General features: G+C 41.8%; 1 protein-coding gene across 1 annotated transcript in view; it reads right to left on the reverse strand.

Annotated features, from left to right (window-relative positions):
• acsl6 (acyl-CoA synthetase long chain family member 6) overlaps positions 1-21448 on the reverse strand; it is a 103401-nt gene extending 81953 nt beyond the window's left edge. The window contains exon 1 of the mRNA XM_080780133.1: positions 21252-21448. The gene's annotated coding sequence lies outside the window, so the exon portion shown is untranslated. The remainder of the gene's footprint in view (positions 1-21251) is intronic.
• Positions 21449-24338: the final 2890 nt, after the last annotated feature.

The following is a 24338-nucleotide window of genomic DNA, read 5'->3' on the forward strand; positions in this document are numbered from 1 at the left end:
TTTTGAAAGAAAATAGCTGATCTACAATCTCATTGCGACGTGTTTGCTATTTAGAGAGTGTAGATCTGCTATTTGCGACAGATGTCCCCCCCCACATTAGTGATGATAGGGTTCAAGAGGTAAAAAAAGAAAGAAAAGATCATACAAATATTTGGCACCACACTGTAGAAACTCTGGGTATACCCTACGTATACTGCTCTTCAGATACGGTACCTCAGTGAAATGATCGAGTGCACATAAAAAAAAAACACAGATATCAAGTAACAATTGATTGAAGTGATTTTATGTGTGATCGTCTGACAAAGGTCGCAATCAAATAAGCTTATTCATAGTTTATTCAATAGTTGTTTTTTTTTCTTTTTCAGAAAATAGTAGGCTACACACAAGCAACATGCCATGACACGATAATGAGCTTGTAGATCAGCTATATGTTTTTTAAATAAATGTTCTGAATTTTTTTTAAATGTAAAATAGGGCTTAAATGGTTAACACCATGTGAAATGTTGTATTGCTGCAATTTGCAATGACATCAGACATCAAGTAGTTTGCCAATTTCCGCAATCCCACATTCAGGAAAACAGAATCATGCTTTGTGTCATTTGGTAAGTTGCCAAATAAACTACACCTCTGCACCAACCCAAAGTCCTCTACGTTTATTTTTGCTTAGGTTCACTCACACACACACACACACACACACACACACACACACACGCACGCACACACGCACGCACGCATGCACGCACACGCGTATCTGTATTGTATCTGTATTGTGTATTCTTGTATCTTCCTACACCCTCTAGCCCACAAGTGCCATATCTTGGCACAGTGAACTTTACCAGCTTACTTTGAACTGCAATTATCTTCACGCGAATATATCACCGCTCACTGTTTGTCAGAGATAGACGAATTCCTGTACCAGGCTGTGGGTCCCACATCTTTCCAAGAGTTATATAGCTATAGTTTATGTAACGTTTACCTTTAGAGAATAGTGAGGCTAGATTTTTTTTTAATCATAGCCAATCACAAGCGTAATAAGCATAACCACTTTGACCCGGGCATCCCTATTTTGGTAAATGTCATTATATATATATATAAGGCTTGCTGGGGTCAAATAACTGGTGCACTCTCACAATACATCTTTATGAAACGTCATGGAGATTAATGGTACATGATCTCTGTGGCCTACATACCATATAGTGTGACGAACGGGTGAATTTCTTTTTTATGCAGAAATTGGTGTTATGCTTAGTGGAACAGCTAGAATTGGTGTTATACTTAGTGGAACAGCTAGAACAGTCAGTCAAGATAACATTTGTAAAATGACAGCACTGTACTTGCTCAACGATACAGGCATTCCTGTTACAAGATGGCCTGACAATCACTAAAACAGAGCAAAACAGTGCAACCGAATGAAGAAGAAATAAATGTCAAGAGGAGAACAGCGGGGAGGTTGTTTTGAGGAAACAGGCGCAGTGAGAACTAAGGGTACGAGAGAAACAACACATGTGGTGGTGAATGGCCACAACATGTCACTTGACAACTTCCAACCACAGACAGACTGTAGCCCTTCCCATGCAGACTGCAGTATTTGATCACTTTGGCAGTAGATAAATATTCTATTTACTGACTCTACGCCAACCCCATCAGTCTCACTGGGATTCCCCAATAAAACGAAGAATCAATATGTTTCACTAGTGTCACAATGTTTCTCTACATTTCTAGAAGTTAGCAGGATGATAAAAAGAAAAAAGTAAGACCACTAGTTTTTCGACTGAAGGGTTTTAGTCATTGTACTGTACTTTGAAATAAAGGTTAAAATAAATGGTTGTGAGTTCTTTTTTTTCACAAGGCATCCTGCCTCTTTTACAGTTCAAATGTGGGTGGGAAATAACTAACGGGGGCTGGGGGGTACTGCAACTACCCCTATCATCCATGGTTTCACAACCCTTGTGAATGACAACATACTGTACATCAGCATAGCATTAATCACATTAGGCATGTAACCGGGTTCCCAAGTTAAAGAACACAACAGTAAAAAATAAGTGTCAGTGTGCAATGATAATAATAGTAATTTGGGTAATAATAATAATAATAATAATAATAATAATAATAATAATAATAATACATACATACATACATACATACGTATACAATAGTGCTAGTCGCTTTCCAAAAAAAACAAACTGAACACTCAAAAATAGAAGGTACAATAGCGGGTGGTGGATTTGAATTAGGAGGGGCGGGAAACCCTTTTCGTGTTTGCGAACGCAGTGAGCACTTACTATGAGACCTAGCAGATCAAGTCTGTCTGTCTGTCTGTCTGTCTGTCTGTGTGTCTGTCCCGCTATACGTCCAAATATGGAGTGTGTTGCATCAGCAATCACTCAGCTCCATATATGGGCACAAAAGGGGCCAGGTCCACATATACAGTAACAGCGGGACAGACACACAGACAGACAGACAGACAGACAGACAGACAGACAGACAGACAGACAGACAGACAGACAGACAGACAGACATGATCTGCAGGGTCTCAGCTGCGTTCGCTTCCCGCGTTTGCGCGTCTTACTGGTTTAACTAAGCATTCTATTTTAGAAAAATCGTGAAAATGCGGCACAAATCTTTGAATATATATTCTTTCAGAAGACTTTGTTTTTATTTTGACGTCAGGCCTAAATGGGTTAAGGTGGGTTTTGAGGTGGTTTTAAACGGGGCGATGCTGCATGGTGGGGGCTGGGAGGGAGTTCCATAGGGTGGGGGCCTCGTCACCCATGTTCTATTACGGTATGTTCTGAATCAATTAACAAGATCAATAACCATCACACTATAGCTTATTTGATTCACCTATTCAACCCACAAAGGGCTCTATATGCCATTATGTTTATTGTCACATCAGTAAATTGAGAGAATGAATGTTTCTTCATACAAGCTCCCAAGGTTTTGCAGTTACACAATATCAAATAATGTGCAAAAAATAAAGGAAATTGTCTCTGTCGGGTGGAAAGGAAACCTAATATGTCCAATACTGTTACTTTTCAGGATTCAAATTCACATCTATCAAAAGTAGCACATCTACCAGGCCAAAATGTGGCTTCTCTCTGCGTTTCGAGCGTGTAGATGTGCCAACTTTGATACTTTTGACTGAGTGACGCTAGTGTAGGAGGATAAAGTAGGGCATTCATTTATGAAAAAACACAAAACGTTATGGCGATACAAGGCTTTTCCCCCCAAAATGGTTATTATAATTTAGCTTTTTATTTGCGTATTTTTTATACAATATATTTGTGTCTGAGATGCAGCGGAGTAGGCCTACAAGGTTTCAGTATAAACAAATTGACATAGGCTTACTGAAGTAAAATTAAGCACAGCACTTGTGCAGTGAATTTACATTCCGCCACTGCCAGACACCCAGGCAGTGCCTGTACATCAGTGGTTCCCAAAGTGGGGTCCGGGGACCCCCAGGGGACCTTGAGGGAGCTCCAGGGGGTCCCCATGCAGCTAAATGATAGTTTGTAACCAAATGGACCCTTATGGGTCTGTAACTCTGAGAGTATACAAATGGAACCAAATGGACCCTAGCACGCCTTGTACACTAAATTAACATTGATTTTACAATATAAATTCAAACTGAAATTAAACGGATTGAGAATCACTGCTAGAGCAGTAGAAAATATTCTCTCATGGGGGTCTCTGGCATGTCTTTTCAAATGGGGGGGGGGGTCAATTGATGTCATTGACGTGACAAATCTTCGGAACCAGCATGCTGTATATCGTTGTTGTCCAAAACTGTTACTTAGCAGATCTACAAGCTCAAAACTACTTCTCATACTTTCGTGTGACACTGCACTGACGCAGTGTGATCAAGTAGGTCATTAATTCACAGATAAAAGAAAGAAAAAAACCCCACAAAAGGTTAATGCATGAAGAGGTTTCTGCCCGACAGCAACGGCATGCTGTAGGCAAGGCAAGGCAAGGCAATGTTATTTATATAGCACCTTTCATACACGAGGCAATTCAAAGTGCTTTACAGAATAAAAACAAAAATACAGCAACAGTGCACTTTAAAAAGATTATAATAGATACAACTAGATAAAGCCCACCAGGGCAGGTCAGGTTGTGGCCTCCTGGTGGCGCTATAATAGGCCAAGGGTGAAAAGGGTGCCATTTCTTCTTACGCCTTGGATGGCAATTGGATGATTTGAGGCATCTTGTTCCAAAAATGTGTTTTGCAAAAATCCACCTGTTGCTGTTGGTGGCGATATAACAGGCCAATGTGAAAAGGGTGGGATATATTCCTCAGCCTAGTAGGAAAGTGCATGAAAGATTTCACGTAAATTGCACGCTGCGTTCATGATTTGAAGCTTTTTGTTCAAAATGGGCCAATCCTGCAAACTTTGAAAGCCAACAATATCGGACAGATCCGTCTTGAACAAATGACTATAGAGATAGTGTGTAACGATTTGCGTGATTCTTGGACAGAATCTGGAGGAGTAATATAAAAATAAAATGTGTGTGTGCAAAATTTGGCATCGACCGGATTAACGGTGTCGGAGATTAGCTGGTAACAGACGGAAGGACGGACACTCAAAACATACTCTCTCCCCATGCCTTCGGCCTGGTGGAGACAATTAAATACTGTAAAATGGCAGGAGCATATAAATTAAAACAAATACTCCCACCCTTGATAAAAAAAAACCCCAGCTCATTTAAAGCACTGCAAGTGTAAACTGACCTGGGCCAGTCAGTGTCCTTACTCAAGGTCACTTCATCTGAGGGTATAGTGAGTGTTGCTCAGTCACTTCCCCACACAGTTCCTTTCTGACCGCAAGCAGACTCCTCTAACCGCTAGGCTGACGCTGCCCCTGAACGATGGCATGCAATAGTGCTGCACCTTGTAGTACCTACATCCACAACTCAAATTTCAGTTCTTTTTTCTGTTTAATGCCAATAAAGTTAATCTGCAAGCACGCAGGCACAATAAAGGTTAATTCATTGGTCTTACAGTAGCAACAGTTAGCATACAATAACTGTAGTGTAGTATGACGTACATGATAAATCGACAAAATTAATTAATAATTAGCACAACAGCATAGTCCAAAGCACAATGTTATAGTACACAAATAAATGTATACATCATGTTAAATACATGCCAGGTGGTTTGCTGTTAACCACTACTTAACCCCTATACTCTTTATGCTTTATGACAATTGCGGAGATTTATTAAAGAAAAAAAAATAAGAAAATAGTTTTTGGGGGAATTTCTTAAAATATCTTAAAACTATATATCAATATATCTATATCAATTTGGGTGTTCTTGACATGACCTTTTTTGAGAACCGGTGTCTTGTGGATGTGAATCAAAAGAAGGTGGATTAATTCTTCATGATTTTATATATAAACTATAAAGGTATTACTTCGTGATTAATTTCACATTATGAAATAACTCCAACAACCATCACCATGTCATGCCTAATCTTAACCCCGCCCAAACCTTATGTGTTATTGTCTGCACAGTGCACACTGTCTTGTGTGTCTTTCATTGTCTTGTTCCCACACAAATCCCTTTGTGCAATTAATTATAACTTATAAGTGACATATATAACCTCACGTAGATAAAAGCAAAACATACCGACCCACAGTAGCCTGAAGCGCAACAGCTGAATGTCATAGTTGTGAAATGACATGTGAACACGTTGGATCACTTCCCTTAAAGTGACCCGCGCACGCACACACACAGTCACACGCACACGCACACGTACACGTACACGCACACGCGCGCGCGCGCGCACACACAGGAACTTAAGCCAGGTATTTCCCTAGCTTTTGATTCTCGTGATACAGTAAAAATCACACCCGTGTGAAGTGAGTGGTGCAACTCCGTGTGGGGATCCCCGGAAGTTCCAGGCCGACAGGACCACAGCCAGGGTACCGGGGAGGGCGAGTGTATTTTCAAACAGTTTTTTATACCCAGCACCCTAATCAAGGGAACTTGATTCAGCTGGAGGGGCACTTCCTGACGAGGGAACCTCCCGAGAGCACTTAAAGTCAAGGGACTGGTTTCAGAAAGGGCCAATGCCTCCCTGCTTGGCACGCAGCATCAAAGGGTTGGATTGGGGGGTCAAATCTACTAATCAAATGATTCCCGAGCGCGGCACGGCTGCAGCTCACCGCTCCTTGGCTGCGGCTCACCGCTCCAAGAGATGGGTCAAATGCGGAGAACAAATTTCACTACGGTGTGTGACAAATCGTACGACTTTGGATACAGATTAAACACGTGGAATTGTAAGTGATGAAACAAAGAATCGAGCAGACACAATTGGAACTGGAACACTAGTATATAGTCTACAAAAGTACAAATTAAGTTGATAAATGGCTACTTTCTCCTGATTGGCTGAAATTGTGTTTATTAAAGAGCTGGAGAGACAGGGAGACCCCTGTCATTGAACACTTTATAGCAAGGATTACTATCAGAATATAGTGATTTAACCTTTTACGTTTTTTTTTTTTGTTTTTTTTTAAACAAAAAATATCGCTTTACCCTTAACCTCTTAAACCGGAGGAGGGAAAATAACCTGAGACCTTGACCAGCCCCATTTACCCGCTGAGAGCTGTTCATGAGGTGGACAGCCACTGAGGCTTAAGAGGTTTTAAGTAACATGAATGTGAAAATGTGTAATTCACATTTTTAAGCAGAGGTATCTCTCAAGCTCTGTTAATCAAAACACCCTGCGGCTGAATTTTAGTTCAGCCTTAATGAGCAAAGTCGGGGACAAAATAATGACAGTCTCCAGGAATGTATTAATTTAAAAAAAGTAAAAAAAGTTCCATTTGTATGGAACATTTAATTCCAAATAAACTCAAATGTGCTTCACACTGGAAGACAAAACAAAACAAAAACAAGGTGCACTTGCATAGTTGAGCTGCTTCAGTGTCTCTGGTATTTAAATATGCAGACCGAGACACGAGTACAGACAAACAGCACAAAATGATAGCTTCACATACTGTAGCTTTGTGGCTCAACAACAAAACAGTGCAAACAGATGTGCTGAAAAGGGCATTTCTGCACTCCACCCATCCATATGAAAACATTGATGTCCTCCTACACATAGTACACACCCACGTTATGGCAATGCCGCACGCATGCACGCACGCCAGGTGCCCCCACTGGGAGGATCATGGAGGCACTCCATCCAACTCCTCCCGCTCAACAGGCCGTATAGAAGCCGCAAAGAGCGCCCGCTTCTCTTCCCAGAACAAGGCAAATTGTTTTTCCTACAGATGTGCCTGGCCATGGTGGATTGTCTCTGTGGTGGTGGACACTGGACAGATACTTCACCCCTGAGCCACACAAGCTCCCACTGACACACAAACATTTGAAAGTTATTCATCATGTCTTTACTGTAAACCAGCAAAGGCCACAGATAGCAACATTGCACTACAAGTTCATGGCATACCGGTAATCACAGATTTGTCTTAACAAGTCACAGCAGCGGACTGGGTACAGCAACACGTGATTAAGGCAGCAGTGTCTTCTCCAAATATTATAGCCTACAGAGACCAAATCCTCTTCTTTTATACAGCCCTACCAGCTGCAAATGTCTTGCTTCCAGCCTGTGCACATGCACTAGAGAGTGACCGATAAAGACTGGAAGCCTACAGTACATTCATACCCAAGCTGTGAGACAGTTTGGTTAACCACTTTCAACATGGTGTCCGTGCTTTGAGCATGCCATACTGTAGGGTTCAAACTTTCAAACATTTTCCAAAATGTCGTGATGCAATGTGTTTGTAACTGGTTATTGGTGCATTTTGGAAAAATTCGAAACATGGTAAATTATTTTTTAAATGATACGTTAACTTAGCTCCAAAGTGGCCAGCCTGTAACATCAGTCATGTACAGTATATGACATCAGTCCTCTATGACAGATTTATAAGGTAATGCCAGGTTTCAGCATGATCACAGCCCCAATGTTTGATTGATTGAAGTTAAGTATGTGGCAAATAGGCAACAAGGTTTGTAAACCTTGCAAACCTTGTTTCTTTGCTACTAGCCTGGCATGCACTCCTCTCTTGCATCACATTTTGTCTAGTGGTTTCTTGTGGTTAAACTTAATTTTTTATATAGTCTCAGCAGCCGCAATCTCCTTCCTGTTTTAATGTAGGTAGATGTGGTAGGAACAGTGACAGACAATGACAAATGCAGACAACATTTTTGTTTCAATATAAACTCAAGACTCAAAGGGCTGTATTTTGCATGTCTTAAGTACCAGATCTTATTACTTAACTTAAGGTTAGGGTTAAGAGGCGTGATCAATGCCATTTGGCTATTCTGAGTGGCCAAAGAGCAAGTGCAAGCGACCCGTGAAATTCTCACGCACGTGCTTGTTTGTTTGCACGTGCCTGCAGGCGACAAGAGCTGGATTATGGTCATTTCCCCCCCCCCCCCCCACGCCACGTGTCCGCACATGCATGAGACCGTGGCACAATCCTCGCTGATCCAAGCGAGAATGCCTGCGACTCGCTGTCTGAAACGGCCATAACAGTAGTGTGTATACATACACTGTCGAGTCTGGGTTAACACTGTGCCGATCAGCCCAACTGTGCCTCATGGTGGTGCTATAACAGGCCGATTCGCGTCTTACCTATAGATTTGCACACACACTCCCTAGTAGAGCCCGAGGGAAAATCTACAGTATGCCTTCAACTTTTCAGTATGAGCAGAAGTCAGGAGTCAGGACTCTCACCGACACAAACCTCTGGCAGCACATCACCCTCACCCTCCTTAGCTACAGATCTCTCCATGCCCCCCCCCCCCCCCCCCCCCATTATCTTACCTAACCCATTCTGACCTGAGATCAGATTCATACGAGGTTTCCACTGGACACACACTGGTCTGATGAACCCATTCTGACCTGAGATCAGATTATAAAAATGTCAGTCGTTCTTCGATTTTTCAAAAAATAGCAGACCTACAAGCTCGTAGCGCGCCACTCGGTGGCGCGCTATGAGCTTGTAGATCTGCTATTTTTCAATAGCTAAAGCACGACATGATGCCAGCACCAAAATGGGTTCCCGTTCAGAATGGGCTAATCCATCAATATACTTCCTCACAGAACTTGCGGTCCTCAGACAGGGGTTTCCTATCCACCCCTGCATCAGCTTGTGAACTTTTGGCGACAGAGCTTTCAGTGGGTCAGTCCCCACACTCTGGAACTCTCTCCCAACAGAGATTTTTGCAAATGCTGCCCAGACACATTTAATCAGCCATGAAAAAGTGAAAGGTTTTGTTGTTTTTTGTGTGTCTCTTGAAAGGCTCTGTATAAATTTAAGGTATTATTTTACACACACAAGACATTTTACAAGACATTGCATCTGAGGTAGGATACGTTAGAACATGTTAATGTCTATCTTGTCATCGCCTTGTCATAGGTCACGCTCAAGTATACCAAAGCAAGCATGGTAAAGTATGACACAGGGTCACAAAACGGGGGGGATAATTGAGCTTGCAGAAAAAACACATGTAAATCGCAGTTGCACACTTGTAATCCAAAATGTACAAGTGAATTTATTTTCTAGTACAACTTCAAATCGCTTACTTCAACCTCTCAAATCAGTAGCTGCAACTTGCAACAGCACAGGCCTGCTTCCACACATCACAAATTCGTTGCAAAACCTGATCTGAGCGAGCAGGGGACATTGAGGAATGCGTGTATAATGCAATCTACATGTGTGCCGTCAAATTTTGTAGTCATAGAAGAAATATTCACAAAATGTGTAGATTGACCACTGCAGAGTGCAAATTTATAATCCATAATTTGTTTTTTAGCCAAATTGACATGGGAATGGCCTTTTGGAAGCACATACTAGTTCTCAAACTTTTTCATGCGAAGGACCCACAAAAGGACCCATCTCATTATTCTTTCAAGATTTAATTGAAAATAGCCGATCTACAAGCTCACAACGTGTCATATCGTAACGTTTTGTGAGGGTTAAAGTGGTTAAACTGATTTTGTATAGCTATATGAACTCATTTTGCTGTGGACCCTCTGGAACCCCCTCAAATACCCGTGTGTGTCCACGGACCCATTGAGAATCACATGCACTAAGCAAAGACCTGAGAAACAAGAACATCTTAGCCATCTCTAAAAGGAGGGTTGCATGACGATCTAACAGGGTCGTTAACATACTAGTCTCACATAGCCAGATGATTGGAGATCTCCGCCAAGCGAAATCTAAATTCAATCTAGGGACTAATATATTAGAACAACGACCAGAAGGGCCTTGAACCTACGCATAAGGGTTTGGAAGGCAACCTTGAAAAAGGGTCTGTTCTCTCTGTGTGTGTGTGTGTGTGTGTGTGTGTGTGTGTGTGTGTGTGTGTGTGTGTGTGTGTGTGTGTGTGTGTGTGTGTGTGCGTGTGCTTGCTTGTCACTGGGGCTACTTTCACAAACACTGGACTGATCAGCACCAAAATGTCCTGTGCATGCTGCCCAAGGCCAAGGCAGCAACTCCCCCACATTCTTCTATCCCCCACGGGTCCCTGGATGGGTGCAGAGTACTGCTACACCACAATGTTATGTGCAGTATACCAAACTTCAACCAGAAAGAGCATGTTACCGACAAGCATCTGTATGGGGGGGAGGGCTATGAAGGATGTCTGTGTGAAGATAGCACCCAGGAGAATGAGACTGACTGGGTCACTGCCAAAGACACTGGAGCTCGCCTCAGCCAAACAAGAGCTGTTGGTGGCCAATAACGCATTCAATGACTGACAATTTAGGCAATTAGCAGACTAATTTACATGCATCTAGCAGACACTCTTATCCAGACTTAAAATAAGCATAGGCGTGCCACACAATGTGGAAGTTCTAAAAAAAAAAAAACCCAAAAAGATGCAGTGGCCTGACCTGAGCTACACAGATGTATGGAGGATCGAGATGACTGGAAATGCTCATCAGATGGCCCAGAGATATTCCCCAAACGTAACGTAAACGTTTTTAAGATATTGTTTTGCGGCTTATGCCTTTTATTGGTTTTTTGAAGGGACAGACAGTAGGCTGACAGGAAAACGGGAGCGAGATGGGGGAAGACATGCAGTAAAGGCTGTGTCGGGCTCGGGAGTCGAACCCGCGGCACACTGCGGGTGCCCAGACGGTTACGCCACCGCCTGGGCCCAGATCTAACTCTTGAGCCTAAGAGAGACAACATCTTGTCCACATTGCTCAGCTCTAAGTTGTGTTTACTGTAACTTGCTTTACTATATCGTGTATAATTCGTTGCTGTCGGGAGGAAACCAACTAACTCCTCTTTCGTTTTGGACAAAACCTCTTAAATCCATTGGACCCTCAAACTGTCTGCAAAAACAGCTAACTCCACCACCTCTCATGCAAGTAATTGACAATATATACTACACCAACTTTGATGTGGCGGTATTGCTTTGTTTTCAAAATATAAGTTATTCTTCATTCCCTGAAAAAGATAGGTGGTTTCTTTCTGACAGCAGAAATTACACAATTAAAAGTACTATTTACTACTGTTTGACTCCTGTGAACCACATCCTCTTCTCCACCAACAACAAAACTTTCAGAAGCAATGCTCGGGCTTCGCACATCATGACAGGAAGTTACACGAGATCACACAAGGCTGCATCTTCTTGCCTCTGTTGCCTCTGTTTTGGGAAGAACGTTTTGCATAGTTGCATTACATATATTGCAATAATAATGTGTGGTTGTCACAAACTCTCAGGGCACACCAGGACAGTGAGTGTACCTCTGCACACACTGTTTGAGAACAGCTGTTTTATGGAACAAAAGTATCAAATGTCACTAGTTCCTACACCAACTATAGCTAGGTCTTGTTTGAGACGTTGTGGCTAAATGTAGGCTTCGTCGTTTATGACTTTTGCCACTGTAGTTATACTATACAATTATGGGTTTAGAACACTACAAATGGGGTGCCTGCTGGCCTATAGCGGTCCAGGCGCATACCACATAGGCGCATGCCTGACAGCGTGTTGCGGGTTCGAGTCCCGACCCCGACGGCCTTTGCTATATGTCATTCCCAGTCTCTCTCTCTCTCCACTATATCCTATCAATAAAGTCCCAAATATATTCTTAAAAAAACACTATAAATGCCTTCATGTGGAGGCATTTGTAGACGTTTAAGGACACACACACACACACACACAGTCTCACACACACACAGTCTCACACACACACACACACACACACACACACACACACACACACACACACACACACACACACACACACACACACACACACACACACACCCCTACCTATTGGCACACTCCTTCAACGGCTCTAGGTTAAACTATTATGCCTGAAGGGTAAACAACCAGCATCATATCAACGCCTGTACAAACAACCGCTACCCTACGCCAAATACCTCCTGTTACAGTCACACTCATCTGTACATAATTACACGGTATTTGATATGACCACAGGGTGTTTCTAAGCAACCATAGGCAATCACCTGCAGGGAGATTTCACCTAATAAAATGAATAACACGTGGCCAGGGTGGCTACACCACCAACGTCAATTGATATCAGAGATAATTAAACCCTTCCTGTGAACAATTCAACACCAAACAATAATGAAAGCATGCAGATGTTCAGATTTAGAGTAGACCAGGGTGGGATATTTTGCTCACAAAATCAATCAACCAAAGTGCATGCACGATGCACACGCACACACAATCTCTCTCTCTCTCTGTAGCTCACACACTGTAGCTGCATTTTAACCCTTGAACTCTAGCATACCTGTTGTGCGCCGGCTAACATTCGGTGAAACTAACAGATCTACATGCTCATAACACGTCACAACGTGACACGTTGTGAGCTTGTAGATCGACTATTTTCCCAAAAGATCAAAGATAGGGTTATGTATGTTACTTATATTAAATGTTTTTGCACTGAACACACCTGACGGTTACTGCATGGCTTGTTCCTGCTCATTAATCAATATACACACCATCTGTTGTCAACAAGCCATAAACAGTGGGCAGCAGTGGCACCCATGGGAAACTCAAGCTGTGAAGGTCATAAAATGGGGTGATAAAAAATAAAAAATAAATAAAAGAAACGAACAAAAAGGTAAACCTGTGGGATTAATTCAGTTTCAGCTTCATCCGGCTGATGGCTACTCAGATGATGAGTACTCTGTAGGGGGCGCTGTTGGGCGATCAGTTCTGAAATGTGATCAGGTACGACGAGAAGGAAAACAGACTTGGACTGGTCTAACCTGTACGTGTTTGTTTCTGTGTAGCACTGTGGCTGACAGTTGATAAGCAGATTATATGGATGGGTAGATGTGTGTGCGTGAGAGAGAGAGAGAGAGAGAGAGAGAGAGAGAGAGAGAGAGAGACAGACAGACAGACAGAGACAGAGAGAGAGAGAGAGGCGCAGAAATATATAGCCTAGAGAAAAGGGGAGGGAGAGTGACTGTGTCTCTACTAGCTCAGCTGGTTTACTGGAAATGGTACCGGTGTTGCGCAGCAACAATTGCAGATCTACAAGCTCACATTGCGTTGTTACTCAAGTCATAACATAATACACATACTCATACTCATACTCATACTCATACTCATACTCATACTCATACTCATACATACATACATACATACATACTCATAAATGTCTTTCCAAACATTTCCAACACAAAATCCGCCCCCCCCCCCTCCTCCTCCTCTAAAGAATAGTAGATCTACAAGCTCTGAACGCATCGCACTGACTCGTAGTGAGCTTCTCGATCAGCTATTTTCTACATTTGTTGCACTATAAGGTAAGCTAACCTCTGTAACTGATGCATTCCCCTCTGCCAATGTATTATCAACAAGATGACAGCAAAGGAAATGCTTCAAGCACTGGAGGGCAATGTTGAGATCCAGGTTTCTTTTTTGTCCTAACCGAAAGGTTCCTTGAGATCCGTAGCTTGAGATCCAGGTTTCTTTTTTGGCCTAACCGAAAGGTTCCTTGAGCTCCGCAGCGGTCAGGAAATTCCTTGCAGAAGGAAAAGGAGTTTTTGTCAGAGTGTGCGCGCTGCACATGGCCTTTTGCTGTAAGCAGCTGTAGTAAATAATCAGGCAAAGAGGCTACCACGAACAGAGGGACAGGGGATGGTCCGTGGGAGGAGGAGGTAAGATGGATTGATTGTGGGTCTCAGGAAATGAACCAGGGCTGAGGCTGCTGTGCTCTACCGCCAGTCCACTGACAAAGAAAAAGCGCAATACTGCAATGTAGATGTACTCCGTTACAAGCGAAGTCCCATATTCAAAATGTACTTGAGTAAAAATACAAAAGTATCGGCATCAAAATGTACTTAAAAGTACTAAAAGTAAAAGTGCTCATATTGCACAATGTCTCAGTTAAAAATGTGTAAATATCTTTTGAAAATAGCCAATCTACAAGTTCACAATGCGTTGCATCGCGACATTGTTAACTGGTAGATCTGCTATTTTCAAATGGCCGAAATGTATATAGGGCCGTGATTAATGGATGTTTTGGTGATCTTTGCTGCAGGAAACAACTGACAGGAAATACAATTCGGAAGGCAGTTGTCAACTGTGCTGAATATCTGAGGCATACTTTCATTAAAAACACTAGAGGGTGGCAAACAGTGACCACAAGCCCTATTTCAAGAATAGCCAGGAGATCGGCAAATGTTGCTCTTTTTGAAAAAGGGGGGGAAATATATATAAAATAACCCCAAATAAATGACACCCCTGCTTAACATCTCCACTGCTCTGGTGCATTGTGGCCATATAGCCTATGCCCTATGCTCAATGCTAAAGTACAAAACAGACCCTATCACAAAATCCTCGGGCAAGATTGGTGAAAAGCATCAAAAGCCTTGATTAAATCAAGTCACACAATTTCATTATCAATCTTTTATTTATTATGAACTACCTCATTCAACTAGCAGCTCATTTCACAATCCCTTCTAAACTGTGTGTGAACTTGAGACACGTCCAATAAAACTGCATAAACACCCCAATAAAAATGCCACAGTGGAGTATTAGTCAGCGTTTATCTCCATGTCACTGGGGTAACTACAGCATGATCTGCATAGCTTCTAATTCTTTGAAACCACGTGACTATAAAGAACATGGCTGCTGTATGGCCAGCGGGGGGCGCTGCTGAGAACAGAAGCCAGGGCATTTACAAGAAACCCTCAGAGATTTAGGAATTCACTCCCATATCTGGCACTTGATATGTAAATGTCTTCTCCCAAAGTCCACGGCAAGCGAGCCTGCAAACTGACAGTTTCGTGTGGCTGCAAGCCAAGCTGCAGTTGCTAAAATACATAACAACTTCTGCCAAAGATCACATTGCTTTGTTATGCTTAGACACTCCACCAACTACTTGTAAGTAACCTCCCCAACAGAATGCTTTACTTTTAGGATGACTTATTCAATAAAGGGGAGAGAATCATTCTCTCATAATGCACCGTGTAGACTACACATTTATTTAATTGTTATTAGTCTTGTGTCAGCGACAGCGTACTGTATGACAGGGTTATAATATTATTAACAGTGTTATAGCATACTGCAGCTGGGCTATACATGTTTGGTCTCGGTTATGTACCAGTGTTTTTACACTGGCACACTGCATCATGTCACCACTAGCTATAGTAATAAATAGAATAATTCTGTAGTATATTTGTAGTTTGTTGTAGGGTTTGTTTGTTGTAGGGTTGCAGAGTTAGGGTTTTGTTTGTTGTACCACCGCGATCTGACCCATCTGGTTTGTTATCCTAAAAACTATTGAAAATACACTATGAAAATAAATCATTAAAACCAAGGCAAATTATTTATTCTGAGTCCTTTTCTTTTCTGTTTTAACATTTGAAGTGGAGTTTCTGACAGATAAGTCTTGCACACCCTCAAGACAGGAAATAGTTTAGAGCCAGGTTTCACAATGAGTCAGTCTTCGCATTCTCACGCACACACGCGCACGCACACGCACACGCACACACACACACACACACACACACACACACACACACACACACACACACACACACACACACACACACACACACACACACACACACACACACACACACACACACACACACACACACACACACACACACACACACACACACACACACACACACACACACACACACACACACACACACACAGCCCTGTGAGCAAACATCTCTGTGTATATCACTATGGGAATCTAAAGCAAACTTACAGCATGTAAAACTCTACATTTGTTGAGTTACCAAACATATGCAAACAGTTCAAAAGGGGTACTTTATTCTGGTCAATATTTGAGTTTTACATTCTCGCACCAACAATGTTATCGTCATTTGTCACTAGATTAAGTTATTCTTCATCAGTTTTCTTTACACCCAACGGACAGACAAAGGCACCTTTAAATGAATAATTATTTTAAATTAATCATATTTACACCCACATTAATCTAATGGCATAAAGGGGGGGGGGGGGGGTAGGGAAATAATACAGGGTTGGGTGAGTGTGTGCACACGTGTGCACAAGTGGGAATGTCTGCACATACTTGTGCACCGCAACTGTGATGTCTCTTGTTTTTGCAATCACTAAACAGCAAAACCCTTCATGGGTGTTCATTCAACTCTGTGAGTGTAACCAAATGGCCCCTTACAGGTCCAACTCTGAGATGGGACAAATGTAACCAAATGGACCCATAACAATTGTACACTTGACTGACATGAAAGCTCATAATCAGGCCGAACAGCTTCAGTGACACAGGACAGCTCAACTTCGCACGCCAGAAACAGCATGTGCATCAAACAAACTTCTGGCATTCAAACGATCTCTCCTGGTTGCTATGCAAGACAACAGTGTATGTAACAAACTTCTGGCATTCAAACAATCTCTCCTGGTTGTTATGCAACACAACAGTGTATGTAGGCTCACACAGGAGTCTATACTGATCCCTCTGATTTTTCCCCTTTACACAAAAGTCGAAAATAGCCCACAATGTTATGTTATGAGCTTGTAGATTGGCTATTTTCACCTAATGTTCGCCCCACAATCGGGGTCTTGTTCTTAAACTAGGTAGTCTAAATCAAGTGGTTCACAAAGTGGGGTCTGGGGGTGGAGAGAACCTACTTCCATCCACTTGGTTCGATGTCTCTACTTTCTCAACTCTAATAAGAGTTGGGCCTGGTCTTTAAGAGACTCATAGGAGTTGGGCCTGGTCTTTAAGAGACTCATAGGAGTTGGGCCTGGTCTTTAAGAGACTCATAGGAGCAGTATGTTTAGAAAATACTCCACCAGAGTGAGAGATGCACAATACCAGAGGGAGCTCCTCTAACCTTGACCCCCCTCCTACTGTACTACCACGAAAATGTGGAAGGCTCTTCCAACAGACATTAAAGTTCTTATCTTTTTACTACTGCTACTGGAGCTTTTATGGTTATGTACTGTACGTTGTATGTATTGCATGTCTTAAGGGCTATTCACACCGGGCACTATAACTATAACTATATATTATAAAACAATGTGTTGGCAGAGTTCACACCAACTATTAAAAAAAATACAACAGTGAACTCTTTGACTTCAGTACGACATGCACTTTAATTCTAGATTCCATCGCCCCCCTCAGGCAAAAACGCACTACTGCACTTTCCGAGCCTTGGCTAAACGACACCACCAGATCCCTCAGACGCGCATGCAGGCGCGCTGAAAGATCCTGGAATAAGAACAAGCTCCACGTCAACCGCGAGATTTTAAATGGCTGCCTGGTTACATACCAACGAGCTGTTAAAAATGCTAAATCGGCCTTCATTACCTCAGGGCACTGCACACCTACCTACACCCCCCCTCCTCCTGCAATCTCACCCTGCCCCGCTATACTTGACCATTTCACTCCGATATCTCTCCCCTCACTTCTTGACATAGTTTCCCATCTCCGGCCTACAAACTGCCCCACTGATAGTATTCCCCCCCGCCTTCTCAAAGAAGTTCTCGACAAAATTTACATGCCACTCACATCCGCCAGCAATACCTCACTCAACCCCTTAACCAACTGCTTAGAGGACATTAAAATCTGGATGGACGCAAACTTTCTATACCTTAATGACAACAAAACTGAAATCATCATCTTTGGACAACACCCCATCCCCTCTGTCACCAACCTCGGCCCCCTTACATTAACATCCACACCAGTGCAAAACATCTTGGCGTTATATTCGACAACCACTTCAACTTCGACCAACAGATCAGCTCGGTTGTTAAAACTAGTTTCTACCATCTACGTCTACTTGCCAAGATCAAACCTTACCTTCCCCCCAAACAATTCGAAACAGTCATCCACTCATTCATCTCCTCTAGACTAGACTACAGTAACGCCCTATATCATGGTATCCCCCAATCCTCTCTCAGACGACTCCAATTGGTACAAAATGCTGCTGCCCGCCTCCTCACCGGTACCAAAAAATATGACCACATCACACCAGTTTTAATCTCACTCCATTGGCTCCCCATAAAACAGAGAATCGATTTTAAGATTATTTTATTCACCACTCATACAACCCCACCAGAGCTCTGAGGTCTGCGGACCTTGCTGACCGTGCCAACATCACGAACCCTCAGAACAAGAGGTGACTGCGCTTTTGTGGTGGCAGCCCCTAAGCTCTGGAACAACCTCCCCCCCCCATATTAGAGCTGCTCAAACAATTAACATGTTCAAATCCCTTCTTAAAACGCACCTTTTTTCCCTGGCTTTTAATGTGAACTGATTTTAACCTTTTTAGGCACTGTATAGTATTTTAATTTGTTTATTTTTGTCTTTTTGTTGTGAAGCACTTTGGTCAACTTCGGTTGTGATATAACGTGCTATATAAATAAAGGTTGATTGATTGATTGATATATATATTAGTATTGAAGTATTCAACTGGGGAGATGGGTGTCATTTCCAGGCCCAATAGTGTCCCCTGTGGTGCTGCCATGCAGCCTGCATGGTTATGCAAAGTCAGACTGTAGTAGGCCAACTGAGGCCTACCAAAGTAAGTAGGTCGAGGACCGCCGCTCTGCCCCATTTAAGAATACCGGTTTCCTGTTTTGATGCAGGCTGCTACTCGCGCACGTCTCTATTACAAGTAAGCCGCGGCTATGCAGTGTAATGTGTGTAACATGCATGAATGTGATGACAGAATGTGATCAACATCAAAATTGTGTAACTATCGGCCTAAATCTTTCAATTGAAAACATGCATTCAGTCCAGTGGCTTGAGAGGATTGGCGGGGGGGGGGAGAGAGAGAGAGAGAGAGAGAGAGAGAGAGAGAGAGAGAGAGAGAGAGAGAGAGAGAGAGAGTCTAAGCAAGTTGTGGGTATGCAAGTATAATTGTGACTTGCATGACTTCAGGACAATGCCAGTCAACCATATATATATCCTTTGGTAAAACACACTGTACCCACAGCCATGATGAACCCTTTGTTTGTGAAATACTTCACTAACTTTATATGATTGTGATAGCACTTTATATGTTTACTGTGTGGCCCTTGACGTTTTAGTAAGCCTACATAATGAGTCATTGTGAAGTGTGAACTGGAGACAAAAATTGCGCGCGCGCACACACACACACACACACACACACACACACACACACACACACACACACACACACACACACACACACACACACACACACACACACACACACACACACACACACACACACACACACACACACACACACACACACACACACACACACACACACACACACACACACAGATTTGATACACCACTAAGATACCCATGTACCTGTCTAAATACGCATCCTTAATGTAAACTAAGTCCACACCCACAACACCAGAGGGAGTGCAACAAACCATGTACAACCCAGATTCGGCACAAACAAGGGACTAAATTATTTTCGCTCCTATGCCACCAAAATGTGGAACGCCCTACCAACAGTCATTAAGACAAGAATCCCTTGACTCCTTCAAAACCGCTCTCAAAGGGCACTTACGGATGGCTGCAATTCGAAACTGGCCTCTGGCCATCTGAATCCCCCCCCCCCCCCCCCTTTCCCCTCACTGTATATGTATCTTTTCCCCTTTTACTTCCTATATGATGAATTCCTGTTCTGATAGAAGTGTCTATTTGTATGTCTCTAAATGTTTTGATGAATTGAACAATGTGGACCCTGTTGTAAACAAGTGTAACGCTTAATTGGGTCGTCCACTCACAGTTAACAGTCTTTGTATTGAGTTTGTGCTTGAAATGTACTGTAATTCTACAAACTGTTAATAAATATTTCAATCAATCGATCAAACACACACAGGGTTTTAAACATATGCTATTGCCGCCATCTAGCGGTTCTATTGTGCAAGTACTTTTATCTCCTTTTTTCAAAACGCCACTCATTATCAAAGATGACACAGTTGTTGTTGAACCGTATGTATGATGGATGGTTTGTTTCAAACTAGAGATTTACAATTAAATGTATTAAAACAAAAACACAAGTTCCTAAAGTTTCTTTAGGCTCATATTATTTAGGTACAGATTGTTCAGTGTAAACATGTAGACGAACCACTCATTTAATTCTGAATTCGCCAACACCAATTCAATTCAATGCAATCTAGGGAGAACCGCGAACCCTCAACCCGTCGTTACGTAAACTGATCGAATCTGTAACCTGCCCCGTTTGTTTGATAATGATAATCAAATAAACCACAAAACGGACTAACTAAGTTATCATGATAAAAGCAGCTATAGTCATAAATTGAAAAGAGGGAAGCACTTTCAATATGCATAAACGACGACATTAAGACAATGTAAAATATTACTGTTATAATAACTGTTAATATAACTGGCCTATTGTTAGGCCTGTTAGGTTCCCTTTCACTTTCACTTTGTCATTTGGCAAAATAACAGCATCCTTGCAGATTCTGCAGAAAACACATTATAAACAATATTTCAACGTAATTCAACATATGCTCGACTATATATTTTGCTGGTCAAAGATTTTCATATTAGGCCTACACTTATTTTCTCTTGGATAGAAAATAGGCTACTATCACTTTCACTTTTCCAAGGCATGTCAACAGTGCAGTCAGATATTAGCCTATATTAACTATATTATGAGACATGATAGGCTTACATTACACACGCTTTGCATTTCACCACGAAATACATCAATGTATGATCATTAAAACAAAAACAGTAAAGCTAAAGCATGTTCATATTCAGGCAATCAGCCTCAGGCCTTGACGCTGCAAAACTCACCTTAAATTATATGTGGAGCCGTTAGCCCGTTACATGATTAAGTTATGTCCCTTCATGTGATGTTGATCATGATCAGAGATAATCCACAAATAAAATAAATCCGTTAACGACGTTGTAGTTAAGGTATACCTAATACCTCAGTGAAGGTAGCAGCCGTTGTAGCAGCTGTTAAATAACTCGTTGTTAACCTTTCTGTCTTCTTCTCCATGGACTATCGCTTGAATTTGATACTGCAGCTATAGAGTGCAGCCTGCAGTCCCTCCCACCGGTTGCATGGTTCATTTGACTCCCTTGATTGCTGCGGACACCGTGACCATGCAGCTAAAATAGTTTAAAAAGCGGGTAAAAAGATGTGATGGTAAATAATAATAATAATAAGTTAAGCTATAGGCCTATAGCAGATGTACCCATCATAAGGATGGATGCAGTGGAATTAGGAGTCCTAATTGGCGGAGACCAATATTGGAAAATGGTCACAGGAAAAATGGAGAGACTGAATGATAGGGGCTAAATAGCACCCTTTTGCAGGGTGCTATTTAACACCTTTAATGACAGGGGCTAAATAGCACCCTTTGGTAAAGGGTGTATTATAGCACCTTTAAGAAAAATTGTGCTAAATGGAACCAAAAGTCGCTATATACTATATAGCACCAGAGGGGCCAAATAGCATTATATTGTTTTGCCAGATACCAGATGACTTAATATGCTTCTAAATCACACTTCTACTCAAAACATTCTAAATGGGGCTTAAAAGATTCAGAATCCTGTACTAAAAGCACATTGAGAAACACAATAGGCCTACATAACTTTTTCAAAACTCAAATTTAAGTATAAATTAAGTATAGCCTAATACAAATGTCCTCTGTATCGTTACATTGCTGTCAGAATCCTTTTTTCCCCACAATTAAAGGATTCAAATAAAAAAAATAGCTGATCTACAAGCTCAAAATGAATTGTGATGCATTTTTAGCTTAGTTATTTAATGTGAGAAATGAGGAAGGAGAAATCGCATCCACGGCCTCGATCTTTCTCAATTCAATTTATTTTTAGTGCTTCGCATTGTTTATTTGAGTTTTTAGTTTGAGCAGTTTAGCTTATTTAGTTTTCATTTTTTATTATCCAATATTATTTTCACGTTTTACTTTTTAGTCTTATGTTGTTTAGTTATATAGCCTATCAATGCAAAATAAAAATGAAATAAATGACATTCTGTCTAATAATCTATTCAATCAATCAATCAAAGTCCAACATATAGTAGCCTACGTCATTTTCTCAATTGAAGAGGAAGACCACGGTGGACGGCTGGTCTTTCCCACTGTCACGTAGGCTATACGGCTACTATGTCAGGACTTCAAGTATACCATGGTACCATGGGTCAACTCAACTCAACCAGCAATATCTGAAAGTGAGCAGGCCCTGTTGACTTCGATTTTGGATCAAGTTCCGCAAGAGAAAAATATTTAAAGAAAATGGGGAATCTGCATTTCAATCTATATGAGTTAAAAAAAAGGTATCAGTAGCCTAAATAAATACTAAATAGTGTCATAAATGGTGGTGGAAAGCATACATTTGATGACCATGCTGCTTACTATTATGTGGTAGCCTATGTAAAGAAAAACTAAAACAGACTTCAGGTGACTGAGAATGTCAAAAAAGGTGATCAGTGTCTGTGTCACCACCAACAGAACAGTCAACAGTGTATCAAGAATAAATGTTAGATTTATACATAGGCCTACACAATCTCCTCATTACGAAAACAAATGCACATTTGAGATTTCAGTGGTTCAGAAACCATAGGCACTGGACTGGTCTACACTGACTGAAGGGATGGGGAAAATGTGAGTTGGTCAGACGAGTCCTTCATAAAATAATTTCCACCAGTGGGTGAATCCCTGTGTAATGCCAAACGGTGCCACTGGGTGGTGCTATCCGGCTTTGCTTTTACCAACTGACTATTAATGTGTGGCATACACCAGTGGTTCTCAAAGTGGGGCCCGGCCGGGGGACCCCCCAGGGGTCCTTGAGGGTGGGATTTTTTTTCTCTTTAAAAAAAATGTAGCATAAAAGTGTAAAAAAAAACATTTTAAACATTTTAACACAAATATATATATTTTAAAGATGTATTTGAGGGCTTTTATGTAGCCAGGAAATGGGGACAGAGAGATGGGGAGTGACACGCAGCAAAGGTTTTGTATAATGGAGGTCTCTGCATGCAGGCACCTTGACTAGAAAAGGTTTGAGAGCCACTGGCATACACCATGCGAATGGTTCAGGCCTGAATGTTTCACCCGTATAGTGTGGGGAATTCCCATTATGCTGTGGGTGGAGGGCATTTTCCTAGCATGGTTTTGAGGAGTAGTATGGAAGTTATGTGAATCATTATGTTTTGGTCTTCACAGTCACCAACCAGATGTGAACCAATTGAACACTGATCGGAGATTGTGGACTGACATGTCCAACAGTCAGTGCTTCAAAGACATCAAATTAATTCAATGGTGTTACATCCCTCCACTCCAGCCTTAATCCAGAGACTTGTATAGAATCTATGCCACGGTACAGTGGAAGATGTTCTGGAAGCTTGTAATAGCCAAACTCCTATAGCTAAGACACTTTGACCTGTATTTTGCGTATAAAGGGCTGTATTTTGCATGTCTTAAGTACCAGGTCTTATTCCCTAACTTGAGTAAACTAAAGACCTGGAGGCGTGATCAATGCCATTTGGCTATTCTGAGTGGCCAAAGAGCATTGATCACGCCTCCAGGTCTTTAGTTTACTCAAGTTAGGGAATAAGACCTGGTACTTAAGACATGCAAAATACAGCCCTTTATATTGTTTTTTTTTAGGAGAACCCAGATTTGTGTGTCTGTGTGTATCCCATAGTGATGATTTGATTGGCTGAGGGCTTAAAAATTAGGATAAAAATTGAGGACAGAAAAGTGATTTGCCAGAATGTGATGATGCATAATGATAAGAGCGCCTCTCACTTCACACATTAATTGCCACATACTTGTACATAAGCATAAACTATAGCTAAATACTTGACAGACCACTATGGAGGGTGCCTATAGCAAATAAAAGTCATGTTGT

Source organism: Protomyctophum bolini, assembly GCF_963924005.1.
Source record: "Protomyctophum bolini genome assembly, chromosome: 13".
Classification (NCBI taxonomy): domain Eukaryota; kingdom Metazoa; phylum Chordata; class Actinopteri; order Myctophiformes; family Myctophidae; genus Protomyctophum; species Protomyctophum bolini.